Source organism: Nipponia nippon, unplaced genomic scaffold (genome assembly GCF_047370975.1).
Source record: "Nipponia nippon isolate SJK-2023a ecotype South Korea unplaced genomic scaffold, ASM4737097v1 scaffold_4, whole genome shotgun sequence".
In the NCBI taxonomy this organism is placed as follows: domain Eukaryota; kingdom Metazoa; phylum Chordata; class Aves; order Pelecaniformes; family Threskiornithidae; genus Nipponia; species Nipponia nippon.
The window spans coordinates 3583547-3598040 of NW_028262358.1; the positions used below are offsets into that span (position 1 = coordinate 3583547).

General features: G+C 41.9%; 1 long non-coding RNA gene across 6 annotated transcripts in view; it reads left to right on the top strand.

Moving 5' to 3' along the window:
• The window catches only part of LOC148053065 (uncharacterized), a 511817-nt gene that overhangs the window by 397252 nt on the left and 100071 nt on the right, over positions 1 to 14494 (top strand). For all 6 annotated transcript variants that reach the window (XR_015708546.1, XR_015708549.1, XR_015708548.1 and 3 more), the window contains one exon: positions 12206 to 12334. This is a non-coding gene — a long non-coding RNA (uncharacterized LOC148053065). The remainder of the gene's footprint in view (positions 1 to 12205; positions 12335 to 14494) is intronic.

Consider the following 14494-nt stretch of genomic DNA (forward strand, 5'->3'; position numbering starts at 1 on the left):
TTAATGTCATTACGCTGTCGCTCGAGGCTTGGCATGGCTGCTTCTCGCCTGCCTGGGAGAGGAAGACATGGCGGAAAGTGAATATTGTGGCTTACTGCTGCAAGGGAGAGACAAGCACCGCCACGAGCTGATGGGATATTTGTCTTCACGAGTTTTGCAAATGGTAATCTGCCCTCTCTGTTTAGTAGTATAAGCTTTTGTGTATTTGCAGCACTCTCTTTTAGTGGTTACTGGAATCTGTGCTAACTAGGGACTGATTTGACCGCTGTTATTCAGTGGGGTGTTGTGACACTTTCCAGTTTCCACTGGGCATTATCTTGAACAACAAGGGCGATGGTGCAACAGTTTTTCTCCCCTCTTGATTTAAATGCATTTCTTCCACTGTCCTCCCCGCAACATTTTTTGTAGGGCTTCCTGACATGAAACAAACTCATACTGTTAAAGCCAGTGAATGGAGTCATGAATATGTTTCTTGTCCTTGACAGCAGTGGTACTCAACAAACTGAATAACTGTTTAACTATGCAAGGGTACTGAGCATCCTCACATCAGCCTTTTGAGTAACTTTGGGAGAGTGGGGGTTTTTTTGCAGGTAGGTGGAAAAACCTTAAGAGAACCAAGGAGCAGGAGAGGAGGGAAGGGGACATTGCCTCTTCTTGTTCCATTGCACCAAGCCAGCCCACTGCTGCCTTTCCTACCCTAAAAATACTGTTGGGAGCTGTGGAGGAACCTGCTTCCTCTGAAATAAGAACCAAATAATAAAAGACCCTTGTGGGGCAGTATGATCTCTCTTGGATCAGTCCCACAGTGTGATCCTTGCCCAGTGCTGGAAGTCAGCTCTCTGAACATCTCTTGTACCCACCCATTCCCAGATGTCAAGCAAGTGGTGTCTTAACTTAAATCTCAATATTTCTCCCCAAGAGAGGCTGTGAGATTTTTAAATGATCCAACTTATTTTGAGTTTTCTCCCTCTTTTACCTGCTTTGGTTAAAGCTGGTAGTGGGAGCACTGAAGTGCTGACAGACCAGTGTGTAGCTTTCACAGCAAGCCTCGTCCTACAAAATCAGCAAGTAACAGAAATCTTGCCTGACACAGGGAGCTTTCAGGGCAAGGACAAGCATACCTTCAAAATGGCAAGATCTCCTAGTCAGGCACCTGCTGTGTGATGAAGAAGCTCAGAAGTCTATACAAAAGCTGTAAGACGTTGATTAGTATCACCACACAATAACTGTGTACATGACATTAAGCAACAAACATCCTGAGTGTTATTTGTTGCATTATTTTTTCATTTGCATTATGGATATCCAGATCAATAAGACCAGATTCCTAACCCTTCATCTTCCTTTTAAGTATCAATAGATAAAGTCCTGTTCCATATAAAAGTGAGTGAAATAATGTGGACTAAATAAAGAGAAGAGACTGAGATACACTGAAAAATACATGAGAAGGCAGATATTGCTCTTGTACCTATTGCACATACACGCAAACCTCCACAGTAAAGGCACGCTACCCAGCAAGTTGTTTCTTTGGCGTTAAACTGCACACAGAAGTAATAAAACAACTGAAATGGTGCGCTGACCTCTGTTAAACAGTTGTTTATTTGACTGTTTCTGCTAATATCCCAATAAGTCACAAGTACAAAGTGTGCTCTCTCTCCTTTTTTTTTTTATTTATTTTTTTTTTAATTGCTAACCATCCAGGACTCACTGAAGGCAACAACAAATCACTTCCTGAATAAACAACACAAGGGACCAATATTAGAGGGGAAGGCTCTGCATGGGGAGCGGATGGGGTGCTGTTTGGAGCAAGTCAGGTGTGTTCTCCGAAGGACCCAGGGACCTCCCAGCAGAATAGGAGAAGACAGCGTTTCTGTGCCAGGAGCGGAGCTGGCCTGGCAGCGCTGCAGAGCTGTCCAGCTCTGGAAGCTCAGGTGTCTCCAGGCATGCACATGGCAACTCTTGTTATCTCACAGCAGTGACATCCTGTGCCTTTCACACTTGATTTTTGCTCTCAGGAAAAAAAAGCACTTCAATATTCAGGGCAAAACCATGCTCATTTATAACTGGGTCTGTGAAAAAAATAATGCTTTTTTTACAGGCTGCTCCACCTCGTTGCTTTGGTGACTGAGGAAATAGAGTAGCATCTCTTTAACTTTTACATCTACGAGTCCTTTCTTAGGGTCCCGTTTTATTTTAGTTAACTTCTGCTTGAGCATCTCTTTGTCGGAATGTCTGTAGAATCACTTAATGTTTGCATTGGAAGTTCTTTACTCAAAGGGAATTTTTGATCGATGACATATCAGGAGCTACTGTTCTTGGCCTAGGATAGCTGAGAAATGTGGAAGGGGCTGAACGGAGTGTCTGTGTTTATGTTCCAGGGAGGAGGCCCATCTGGACTTGCTCTGCCTTGTGCCTTGCTCTTTAGAGGTCCGTTTTGCAAAATGACAACTTTCTTTCACAATGACAATTACTTCTGAAACAAGCAGTCATGCTTAGCAGTCGCTGCCTGATTGCCAATATTTACCTTGCTTTATTACATTACTGTAAACTTTGCTTGGCTATCAGAGCCAGTTGATGACTCTGACAATTTGGAATCTGAAGGGCTCTTATGAAATTAAACACCGCCTTTGCGTGCCATCCGAGCCTCTGGATGGGCAAGTGAAAATAAATGTTCGAAAGGTTGTACTTTATATAGCCACAGACTTGACCTCTAAGTGCCTTAAAAGGGCTCACATACTTAAAGGTGCATTACCAGGCCTTACACTAATTCACTGTGATAGCTAAAGTGCTTTGTGTATACCACAAGAGACCAGAAGCCCTTGAGGATCCTTTAGAGCAGAGCATGTGGGCAGTGAACATTATTCAGCTTGAATTTTGTATTTGCAGCCAGTCATGAGTGAAAGTAGGGGTAGACTATTTGCATATTGTTTTGGTATAAAGCTAGAAAAACGCTTCCATATGTGTAAGTCATGTAACTTCATCCTGTGTGTTTCTTAGATGCCTGGAACCCTAAATAAGACGAGGCCCTTTCTTTTTATTTTCTTATTTTTTCTTCTTTTCCCCACTGAGAATTTCTTGGGAGCATGCATCCCTCCCTCCCTTTAAGTTTGCTGGTCTAAGCAGGAATACTTGAGACTGATTTTAATTCTTAACTAGATGGACATGATTTATTAATTCACATTTGAAATAACAATTGCAGTCGGAAGGAATCAGCTGAAAGCCTTAATTACATTGGAAAATATGCTTCAGTGTAGCATGGCCCCATTCAGCTTTCAGAATGCATAATTATCATCATTTTTTAATTTTTATATTTGAAAAATTGTGATGGAGACCAGACTCTGCTGGCTACTCGCACTGCTTCAAAGCAATGCCTAAATCAGAAGTGAGTCTTTAAATAGATCATTTTCTTACTTGCTTGTCAGTGCCCAACCACATATGTAGACTTATTCTGCAGGGTTTGGCCTCAGTGTTTTGAGTATTATTTTTACATCTGAGCCAACTAGCAGTTTCTGTGCCCAATTCCAAGGAAAAAAAGATGTTAAACTGTGAACGCGCACTGGCATATGAGCTGAGATTAGGTAATTTGGGATCACTCCATAGAAATCACATATGGGCTTTGGAGACTGGGAATTCATTCCTGCTCAAACAGTGACCAAATGGGGAATGGGGAAAGCAAGATCAAGGTAATTAAGAAAACAAAAAACAAACCACTGAACTTCCTGAAAAGAAAAAATGCACCACAGAACGAGAAGGAAAAACCAAGTCCTTCCTTGCCTTAATCTTGAAAAAATATGACAGTTGAGAGAGATCTTGGCCCACTTGACCTAAACGAGGTAACACATGAGCACTTCTAGCTATGATTGCAATTCCTATCACCATTCTGTCTCAAGACTTCTAAGTATTTTCCTTCATTCTGTGTTTGTCTTTCTTCACTCCATATTTGTTTTTTTCTGACCATGTTTTATCTTCCCCATGACCCTCTTGCCCTCCTTCTGTTATCTAGCTTAGCTATTCATTAAGTTCACTGTAAAACTGGTACTACTTAAGGAAAACTGTTGTAAAGTCAGTCCATTGTGAGATGATCACTTTTTTATTTTTGAGTTTGAGAAACCTAGAAAATCTGTGCAAAGTTCACTTCAAGATTTGGGTTAAAAAGGAAATCCAAAACTGTTCCAAGTCCTTGTTCAGAACTGTGATTTGGCAAAAAACTGATCATAGCCCTGGTCTGGCTTTGGACATAAAACCAAGGCTGAGAGGTGCCTAGAACAGGTTTGCTCATTTTCAATTATGAGTACAGATGCGGTAGGACTGTAGTAAGGTCTACAGGAGCCCAACTGCCAGGGTAGAAAGCTAGGAGAAGGTCCTGATGGTCAGCAAGGCTGGGACCCTACTTCAGGACTTATGCCAAGGCTTCTTGCAACCTTCTCTTGCCAGCAATTTCCGTTTCCAGGTATGCCCTGATGTCCTGGAGGAAAACCTCCTCCTGAGGGCTACAGAGTAGACTACAGAGTCTATTCATCCAGTATAAAATACTAGATAAGGTGTGGGTTGGCTTATGGGAGAAGAGTATGGCCAGTAACATGAAGACCCAGTCCCTCAATATCCTGCACTCAGCGAAAAGCACTACACGGTGTGGTTTCATGTTAAGACCTGGAGATGGTGAAGCTGTAGAACAAGGAACTGTCTGATTCTTTGTTAGCTTTGCCTGACCATCTGTGAGCAGCAGGAGCCCTTTCCCCCTTAGCATCTCCCCAGTCTCAGCCCCTCAGACACAGCAGAGAGGAGGCATGAAGTAAAATGTAATAGATGGTCATATGGGATAATGTAGAAGATGGATGGAGAGAGCTGAAGTGGAAGAGAAGTGACTGAAGGAGCTCATAGTTCAGCTTGAATATCATCATCTGGACACGGAGAAGAACCGAATCCAAAACCTCGTCTTCATTAGACAGGGAAAGGGAAAGGGAGGATTGTGATGCTCATCTGTTTAAGGCCATAGGAGAGGTTATAGATTGGTATGTGATAGATACCACAAAAGCCACAGGGTTATCTTCTTGTTCTAAACCCAGGTTAAAGCAGCACTCTCAGGTATTGGAAAGTGCTAAAACTTTTCACTGGCAAGACGATGCTGTATGAGGTGTCCTAAAGAAAGGGAAACTTTCTGGAGAGAAGGCTACCCATGACAGAATCAGAGGTGGGCACCACAGACCATGTAGGCTCTGTTTGTCAGTGTAGGAGCAGAAATAACTTTTTTTTGCACCATATCTACCAGGCTCTGGATAAGGAACACAGTTTGCTTAGCAAGCTATTAAGAATAAAGATTAAGAAATGCTGAAAATATATATTTCCTCCTCAACAAAGGGCTCTTCCTAGGCTTTTCCTGAAACAGAGTAGTCTGAAATGATACACAGGAGGGCAGGAGTAATTGATTAAAACAGGGGGAAGGAAATATCACTTTAACCACTCTGTGTCCTTGACTGTTAAAAGCTTTTGCCTTTTCTCTCTGAACTTGATGAAGCTTCTTACACCTGTACACATGCAGAAATGTACTTCTGAAGTAAAACATCGTAAGTGCTCTTCAGAAGTCGTTGTTAAAATACAGAGGAGGATCCTTCTTTTATTCTGAGTCCTTCCTTCAGACGTGCACAAGTCTTCAAATATTTTTACAGGGAGTCAGTATGGTGGAAAGCTCTTTGTGGTTATGACTTACATGATGAAATAATACCACTTATTCTTGCCCCTAAAAGATGGAAATGATACTGTTTATCTATGCTCCTCCTTAGCAGCTTTTGCCCAGTGTAGCATTCACAGTATTGAACCCCAAACCTACACAACACACCCATGTGGTACCTCATTAGCTCTTTAGATCTTCTACAAAACTTGTCACCTTTGCTCTCCTCCCTGGGCCCACTGAGGACCACCACCCGTTGGATGGCTGGTGAGCCCACGTCATGCACAATATGGCCTTCTTTTGTGCATGGGGCTTATTCAGACCCGAAGTGGTGTTTTGCCAGAGCTGGGAGGTACCGCAGAACTTCACTGGCAGGCTCCTGACCTTTCTGTGACTTGGAAATGGCCACTTTCTTACAAAGGTTTGTGAATGTTTATAGGAAAAGGCAGTGAGAGAGCTAACAGGATAGCTGTATCTGGTAAATTCACCTCTTCTGTCCCTTCAACTGACTAGCGATAAATAAGGTAAATGCAAGACTGTACTTGAAAATATAAGAGCAAAAGAACAATCTTTTCTCCTCTTGGCATGGCTTCCAACAATGTTTGCTGTTTGCCAGCGTCGCTGTGAGTTACAGTACACTGGGTCATCATTACATACATGGAGCCAATGAGGGCAAGAATAACCCTAGAAACAGTCTATTTTCTGTCACAGAGCAAGTGGTGTTCTCTACCCCTCTGATACATCCAACTACCTGACGTTTAAAAGTGACTGGAGTTATGTTCAAGCTGTTTGTCCATCCTTTCCCAGCAATAACACTGGTTAAACATATACATACATATATACATACACACCCACAAACATATACATATAATGCTCTTGTACGTGCCAAGCTCATCAGCTGTCTGCTTGAGAAAAGCAGGACAAAGCTCTGGGCAAACTGAAGGCAAAGGAAGGGAATCAAGACTGATCTCTGAAAGAGGGAGACAGTTTCAGCGAGCAATGGCGCTCAGTCATTTTGGAAATGGAGGATTTCTGAGAGCAGAGAGCATTGTTGCTTTACAATTTTCTTTTATTCTGAATGTTTGAGTACTTAATGAAGGGTAACATCACAACAAGAGCAAACTAAGAATTGTTGGTGCAAAAATCATATCCTTATCTGACCCCCAGCAGTGAAGTTTCTGAGTATTAAGCACCTCTGCATTTATCCTCCTTGCTCCTCGGCCGTGAAAGTTTATTTTTATTCCTATTTTAATGATAGGAAACTGAGAATCAGGGAGATGATAATTCGGACTTTCAAAGTCCTGTTTAAATAACTAGGTATAGAAAGAGGGGCAGCATGCCAGGAAAAGAAGGTCTTCTGAAAACGTTTCTGCAAACATCAAGAGGGAGCCAAATGCTTTCTGCTATGCTGGCCCTCCTGGGAAGGACATTTTCTGCAAACCTGGCCTTAATTGGTGCTGAGCACTGGAAAATTCTGGTCCTCTACCCAGCATTATGGCATCATGGGTCTGGTTGGTGTATCTGTTGCATTAGACCATCCATCCTCTGACTCAATCTTTGCCCTGGCTGTACATGCCCAATTTAGTTTTGTTTTATTTGTGAAGAGCAAATTCAGGAGGAAAAAAAAAAACAACTTTTTTTTTTCCTCCCCTCTCCTTTTTTTTTTTTTTTTATCCTTCTCATCTTTCAGCCTGGGATTTACAGTAGCATGGCCCATCCTACCCCCTTCCAAAATGCACTGAAAGGGAGCCATCTGTGGGTTCCCTCTGTTGATATATTTCCAAAAGACCTTGCAAAGTGACATTAATTGTTTTGACTGCGTGCGCCTATTCGTTATTACACACTGCTGCCTGACTCTCTTGCCTTTTCTTCTCTCTTCTCTCTCTCTTTTTCTTTCTTTTTCTTTTTCTTTTTTCTTTTTTCTTTTTCTTTTTCTTTTTCTTTTTTCTTTTTTCTTTTTCTTTTTTCTTTTTTCTTTTTCTTTTTTCTTTTTCTTTTTTCTTTTTTTCTTTTTTTCTTTTTTTCTTTTTTTCTTTTTCTTCCTTCAAGTAATAATCTTGCACTATACTCAAATATTTGTGTACAATCAGCTCAGGGGGAGTCAGCCAAAAAGCCTTCCTGCCATCAGAGCCCTAAAAGCAGAGATGTTCTGAAGTCATTTCAGTGTAGGGAACACATTTCATACTTATCAGGCAATTTTTTGTGTACAGATGGGACCCACCTATACCACATTATTGAAATTAGCTCCTCTCCAGATTCCTTGCACTGTTGGGTTGGCTGTAGAAGATTTGAGCACATCACCTTCAGCGTTATCTTTGCTGATGTACGATTTGTTGACTGCACAAGCTAGGAGCTGACATTCAACGCTGCACATTTCTTACTCCAGCAAAGCCATGAAAATCTGATGGACTTCCTGGGCAATATTAAATCCCAAGCAAAAGCTTTATAAAAGCTACTTCAGAGCACTATCAAATTATTAGTATTCTTTTTCATAATACAGATGGGGTCTCATTTTATTGAAAGAAAAAGAGAGAGAGAGAGAGAGAGAGTGTGTTTTCCAGCCCTCTTGGGAATTATTTTATTGAAAATATCAAAACTGGGAAGATTTCTCCAGTGCCAGGGGTCAGAATCTTTGACTAGTTTGTTGTAATGTGAACATATAAAAATTCACTCAGTGCTCATTCTCTGCCTTTTATTTAATGTACAATCCAGGTAGTTCCACTTGGGTTCTTTACATTACTGTCCCTAGCACTGAACATTTGCCTTGAGTGTTTTAAATTTCTTTCATGAATTCTGAAGAAGGGAAAACTTCAGGAGAATTGCTATTGGCCTAATATGTATTGATGTACTATTACCAATAAAACAAATTTTTGTTTTTTCAACTGATACTGAATAAACAAGTACTTTATATTTCTTGTGGGAAGCTCTAACTTGAAGGATTCTTCACTGTAATATCTCCACTTAAAACCAGTATTTTCTTACTAGCTCCCTGTGAATCATATCTGCATACCTTAATGAGTAAGTGTTTAATATTTTAATTTCTATTAATACAGAATAGTAAATGCTGCTGGAAGTCAGCTGAAGTAAGAACTATGAAAAGCAGCTAAGTTTTATGTTTCTCCCTGTGCATCCTTGTCATCATCAGTGAGCACTATCAATATAAGGACCAGCCAACTCATAATTTCAAAGGAACTGGGTTTTCAATGATTGCTAAGGGCAGAGTTGTCACGCAGACCCTTTATTGTGACAGTGATTCATGAGAAGAAAAGAAATCAGCTCGATTCTCTCATCACTGGTGACATTTTCTTTGGACTGGCAGTTAAAATATTTTTTTTTTTGCTTATAAATAGATTACTGGTAATCTCTAAAGTCAGGTAAAGGTGACAAGTATGGAACCCCTCTGGATATACACATTAGTCATCTTTTAGCATAAACCTGGGCTGTAAAGTGAGATCACCAAACACAGCCTCGCTACCTCAACTTTTTTTGCCCTTTTCTTATAAAAGGAGGCAAGTTCACCTGAGTTCTGTATTTAAACCCTGTGAAGGTTTGTGTCCAGGCCTGAATTAGGCAGTGTCTCTGACAGGCAAGTGAAAATCCTGATTTGGAACAACTCTGCTGTATGAAAGTTTGGCTCTTCTGCAGGTTGGCATTGCTTGTTTTAGGCTACGTTGGCCGGTATTAAAATGCTTTTAAATTCCCCCAAAATGACAGCTAAGGAAAGTATTGTGTTGGTGTTTTGAGGCAGATCTTAAAAGAAGGACTGCTTTTGTCTGAGATCATACGTAGCATCATGCACAAGTGCTTCTTGTGTTCTTTATCAAGGGGTTATGAAGGCTCTGTCCATGCCGCTGGGAATGCAGGAATATTGCTGATGCAAAGAGGAATGTGTTTTGCAGGGCTGCAGTATGCACCTCCATGATTTAAGATGAGAAAAACAGGCCATCGGGATGTCTTTGATTGCGTTAACCTTTCTGTCCTCCACACTGAGGCAGCCCAGGGAGCCGTCTCTTGCTTCCAGCCAAGATTCCAGCCTCTTTCCAAATATCCCATTTTAAGTAAGCAGGTGGCTAAAGTCTTCCAAGTCCAGGGACAGCTTACCTCAGGCATGGTCTAAGCCACAAGAAAACAAAGGAAAAAAACCCAACAGCAAACCAGTGTGAACTCAGGCCAGTGCTTGTGTCTCCGTTTCCGACTATGCAATGAGTATTCTGTGAATAAATTCATTTCTGCGTGTTTAATCTGACACCTTTTGCAAGCAATACACTCACTCAAAACACCAGCAATGAATAAACACTACCAGCCTCTTGTAGATATTTCATTGGGTAGCTAATTCACAAATGATTGACTACCCAAGTAGTGAGAGCATATGGAGGCTCTGTGAGCGACTGTCAACACGAGGAAAGTAGTCAGGGAAGCCAATTGTTAAGAACTGAAAACAATAGCGAACAAGAAAGTCCTTGAAGGAATGTGGCACTGGGTCTGCTCGAAGCATGAATTTATGAAAACGCGTGGCCAAAACAAAAGAAGATGGCAGCATCATTTCCTATATACACTCCTCGTTGTTGGTTGTTATTATTCCAATTTTTGACACTTGAATGAAATGTGGTATAATTGGGCTTCATAGCTGCTGCTTCAGGCGACATCAATTGCCTTTTTTAAAAATGATGATGGCGTTGAGGGAGACTTTTTTTTTTCCTTTTATGTTTTGAAGCTGCCGTACTCTCAGTGCCACTCGTACAATACACGAAAGGGGCATTGTACTCCTGGGAGGGTCTGCAGGGCTGGGGACTGATCCCATGAAGAAATACGAGATAGAGAAGAAAAGAAAAGTAAACATACTGTAGGATGTTACGCTAAAGCTAATCCCAAGATATCCCTTCTTTTTCCTCTCTGGGTTTTCCTTACCAATAGCTCAAGCATTGCACTTCCTTCCCTGTAGCACACAGACTGTATAACATTACAGGTGTATGCAAGAAAACTCCATTCCCTACCTTCCTTTGCTTTGATTCAGTAATCAATTCTGTCAAGTTTGAAGGACCTTAAGCTGTTGTGAAAGGAAAATCATTCCTTAAACTGTGTTTATTTCTGCTACAAAAAACCACCTCTGCATCTTTTGTTTGTATTGATAGGTATACTGCAGGATTTGGTTGGCTTATTTTGACTTGGGGAGGAAATAAGATGAGAGGCATTATGTTTTTCAAAGTTGGATTCAGCAGGGAAAGGGAAGATGTATTCATCATTCTGCTTTTGCATTGAGAAGCAATTCTTTGGGAGGTAGAACAAATCTTTAAAAAATAATGCTGACAATACTCTAATGACTAAGATGACTGAATGAACCTTTTGTGGTTGAATCCTTTGCGGGGGATAGATCCTACTGGGTATGTTTCAAATATAACATCATACCCCTCATTTCTGCTCCTCCTCAAATCCACCAGTACAGGGCTAGTTAAGCCCCAGCATAGAGCAGCATTTCATTTCAGTGTCCCCAAGGGAACTTCAGCTCCCCGAGGCGGCTGGGCTGCCCTGCCCTTACAGCCTGTCCTCTTGGCCTTGTCCCCAGCGTTAGGGTTTCGGTGGTGATGTAGAGCTGAAAGTAGAGGATTTTTTGGCTACAGTAGGGGAAGCCTTTGCATGACCTGAATGACAGGTGGAACTGGCACTGGAGAAGGGAAATTAGTTGAGCCATGTCTGTATAGCTTTAAAAACAAAATATTTGCATATCTTGAAGGCAGTTTCCCTTCAGACAGACCCAAATGAAGGGTCTGGATCCAAACACCCCCAAATGAAGGACCATCTGTACTGTAGCTCTGTTGTAGCCACTTCACAGAAAAACTGCCAAAGGATGCGCAGGATGTAGCCCTTCTGCCAGGTGCTGTCAGCAGCAGTGGATGCTGGGTTTGGATGTCAGGAGGTTCCTCCTAAAATTAACAAACACACATGCTTGTGGAGATCCCCAGGTGAACGAAATGGCTCCCCTTGGTGCTGTCAGGCAGCAAACTTTCCTCTTTTGCTAAGGCCTAAGTTTGCGCATAAAGCAAATAAAATGCTGCTGAGAAAAAAGGAGCACAAATGGGGAAACACAACCACAATAACAGAAATGTCAGTTTATAATGTTACAGCTTGTAAACAAGATGTATGTAAACTCCCCCTCCACACATGCACACATATGTGTGCACTGTATTTTGGGCAGCAATCCTTTTCCTCCCTTCTCTTACCCTCTGGCAGGAGCGTTCAGTGCATATTGTCCCTTTAATGTTTCTTTTTGCTTCTCACCAGCCCTTTCCCCCAGGCACCCCACGAGGAGTTGTTGATGTTGACTAGTGGAGATGCTGTCTCTCTACCACAGGGTTAGACTCATGTCTTCCTGCTTGTACTCGGTCATACAGATGCCTGGGAGAGGAGTGCTGGTAGAGACGTGTTTTCCCCTTCTCCCAGCATCTCTTTCTGACTTTTTATTCTCACCAAAATGCCAGACTTTGATTACTTTAAGGCTCTGCCAGCCAGGTAAAACCCATTTCTTCTTCCTCTTCTTATTAGTGAGATCCCAAGCGGAGGATCCCCCGTGACAGCCAGCACTACTGCCAGGACCTGACGCAGAGCTGGGGGCTGCCTGCGGGTGCCAAGCTGCAGCAGAGCGAGCAGAGTCTGGGGCACTTATATTGGCAGGTAACTCTTGGAACTTTGTTGCCTAAAGACATAAATTTCAGTGCAATTCTTAGGTGTAGGCATTTAACTACTAATGATTTAGGATCTTAAACAATTTAAAAATATTCTTTTTAATGAAATCTTTGCAGTTAACCTTTAACTGCTTCCAGTTCACAGAATCCTTTACAAGAAAGGGCAGGAAATCAATAGCTCTAAAAAGCAAAAGCAACAGCCCTAGCATCAGCATGTGCCATATCATACTGGTGTGCCAGTGCGAGCAATTGCCTAGAGCAAGCAGGAGGTGACACAGAAGAGCCATCCCTCTGCCTGGGTTACTTTTGCATTATAATCTGGCTCATAAGGAATCCTATAAGGAAAAGGGAGGATGAAGGTTGGTTTCATCACCAAGCCATTATCAGGGGAACCTGGAGCAAGTGATGTTTGTCCGCACAGGAATCCCTAAATCCATTGATTTCTGAGAGCTCATTAGTGTGAGTATGGCAAACAAGATTTTGACCTGCTTTTGGTGTTGTGCTGGTCCTGGAAATTGTTGTTACTTTTGTGACTCTGCTACAAGTACTATAAAACAGGAACAGGCTTAAAATTAAGCTAGCTGCTTATCAACCTCAATTTCTATCTCTATGCAAACAAACAAAACCCACACACCCCCATGCACCCCCTGTTCAGTGAGCTTTCCTGCTTTCCTTTGTTCAGCTTTTCCATGCTTTTGTCTTAGATGTTAGAAGGTTGCACACAAGGTCATTCACTAACCATTTCATGTGGATACAGCAAGTCAGTTCAGGTCTTCTCCCCCTCCCCTCAATTCATCTGAAATCTCTGCTGTGCAGTAATGGGGCTGAAAACACAGTCCTCATGGTAAAAAAAATAAAAAAATGCTGCAGTTCCACAGGAGTGCTGGGAAAGGATGTCCCAGATGGGTGTCTGTGCAACTCAAAACGGGTTGTTTGGATGTCACATATTACTTAGGCAGTAGATTAGTATGAGTTTGAACCCTTTTAAGCAGAAGCTGGGAAAGGGTTCGAAATACTTCTCTCATCAATAATTACAGGAACTTCTGTTCAGCCTTTGCTTCTTCTTAAGGCCTAGGACACACTCCTTCTGGACCACAGGGAAGGGCAGTTCAGGGAGGATATTATTCACAGGTGTCAAAAACCCCTAGCACGTGTCACTTGCCAATAGCAATTACTGTGGTGGCAGGGCTCTGCCCAAATAGTGCCATGGATATGGATTGTGATCCCCTGCGAGTTGTTCTGCCCAGTTTCTGGAACTGACTCCTCTGTGTCTTAAACAATTATTGAAATCTATATGCTCACTTTCCCTGTCTGTAAAAAAGGGCTGACTCCCCTCACTAGCCTATTTGGAGAACAAATTAATAATGTCAGGCACTCAAGAGGAAAAGTTCTTCAATGTATATTTGCTCTGCAAAACTGCTCAATATTGTTATTATTTATTATGCTAGGGACTCATCACTCTCAGCTCCCTTCTGCCAGAAGCTGCTTTGAAAGATGGATAAGTTGCACAAAAATTATTTTCCTTCAGTTTTCTTTGTGAGAAGGTTTTAAATGTGGTATGGGGAGCGGTGTTTTTGTGAGGGAGGGCAAAGGAAGACAAGCTGCTGTGATGAAATGGGCTTGAAAAGGTGGAACAAGGGAAAAATAACTTCTAACCTAAAATTCAGACTGTTGTATTACCAAATTTTTACTCAGATAAAAGGCACAAATACGTAAGAGTATAAACAATCCTTTTACTACCTGCAGATATATTTATAACACGTTGGCTTTCGCTCTGTCTTGTCTCTCCCTTCACACTGATACAGCAGACGTAAAAGGCAGGGATAGATGCGAATAGCCCTAATTACTGTTTGTGAATTCTGCGTTTGATGTAGCTGATAGATACCAACGTTGCTCCTGTCTCACTCTGTACTTCCAGTGACTTTCCATCTGGTGCAACTCGTGCTGTACGCTCCCTCAGGATAATGTGAAAACTACTGTGAAAGCAGAGTCATTGATTTTTGTAGGTTTAGTGCCAGAGCAATTTTAGATGGCACAAGGCTGATTTCCTTGACTTTCACTTTCCTGCTCCTGATACTTCTGTGTCAAACTCAACACCTTTCCCAACACTATCCTCCTCCTCATAATAACAAAGTACTCAGCACCTCCT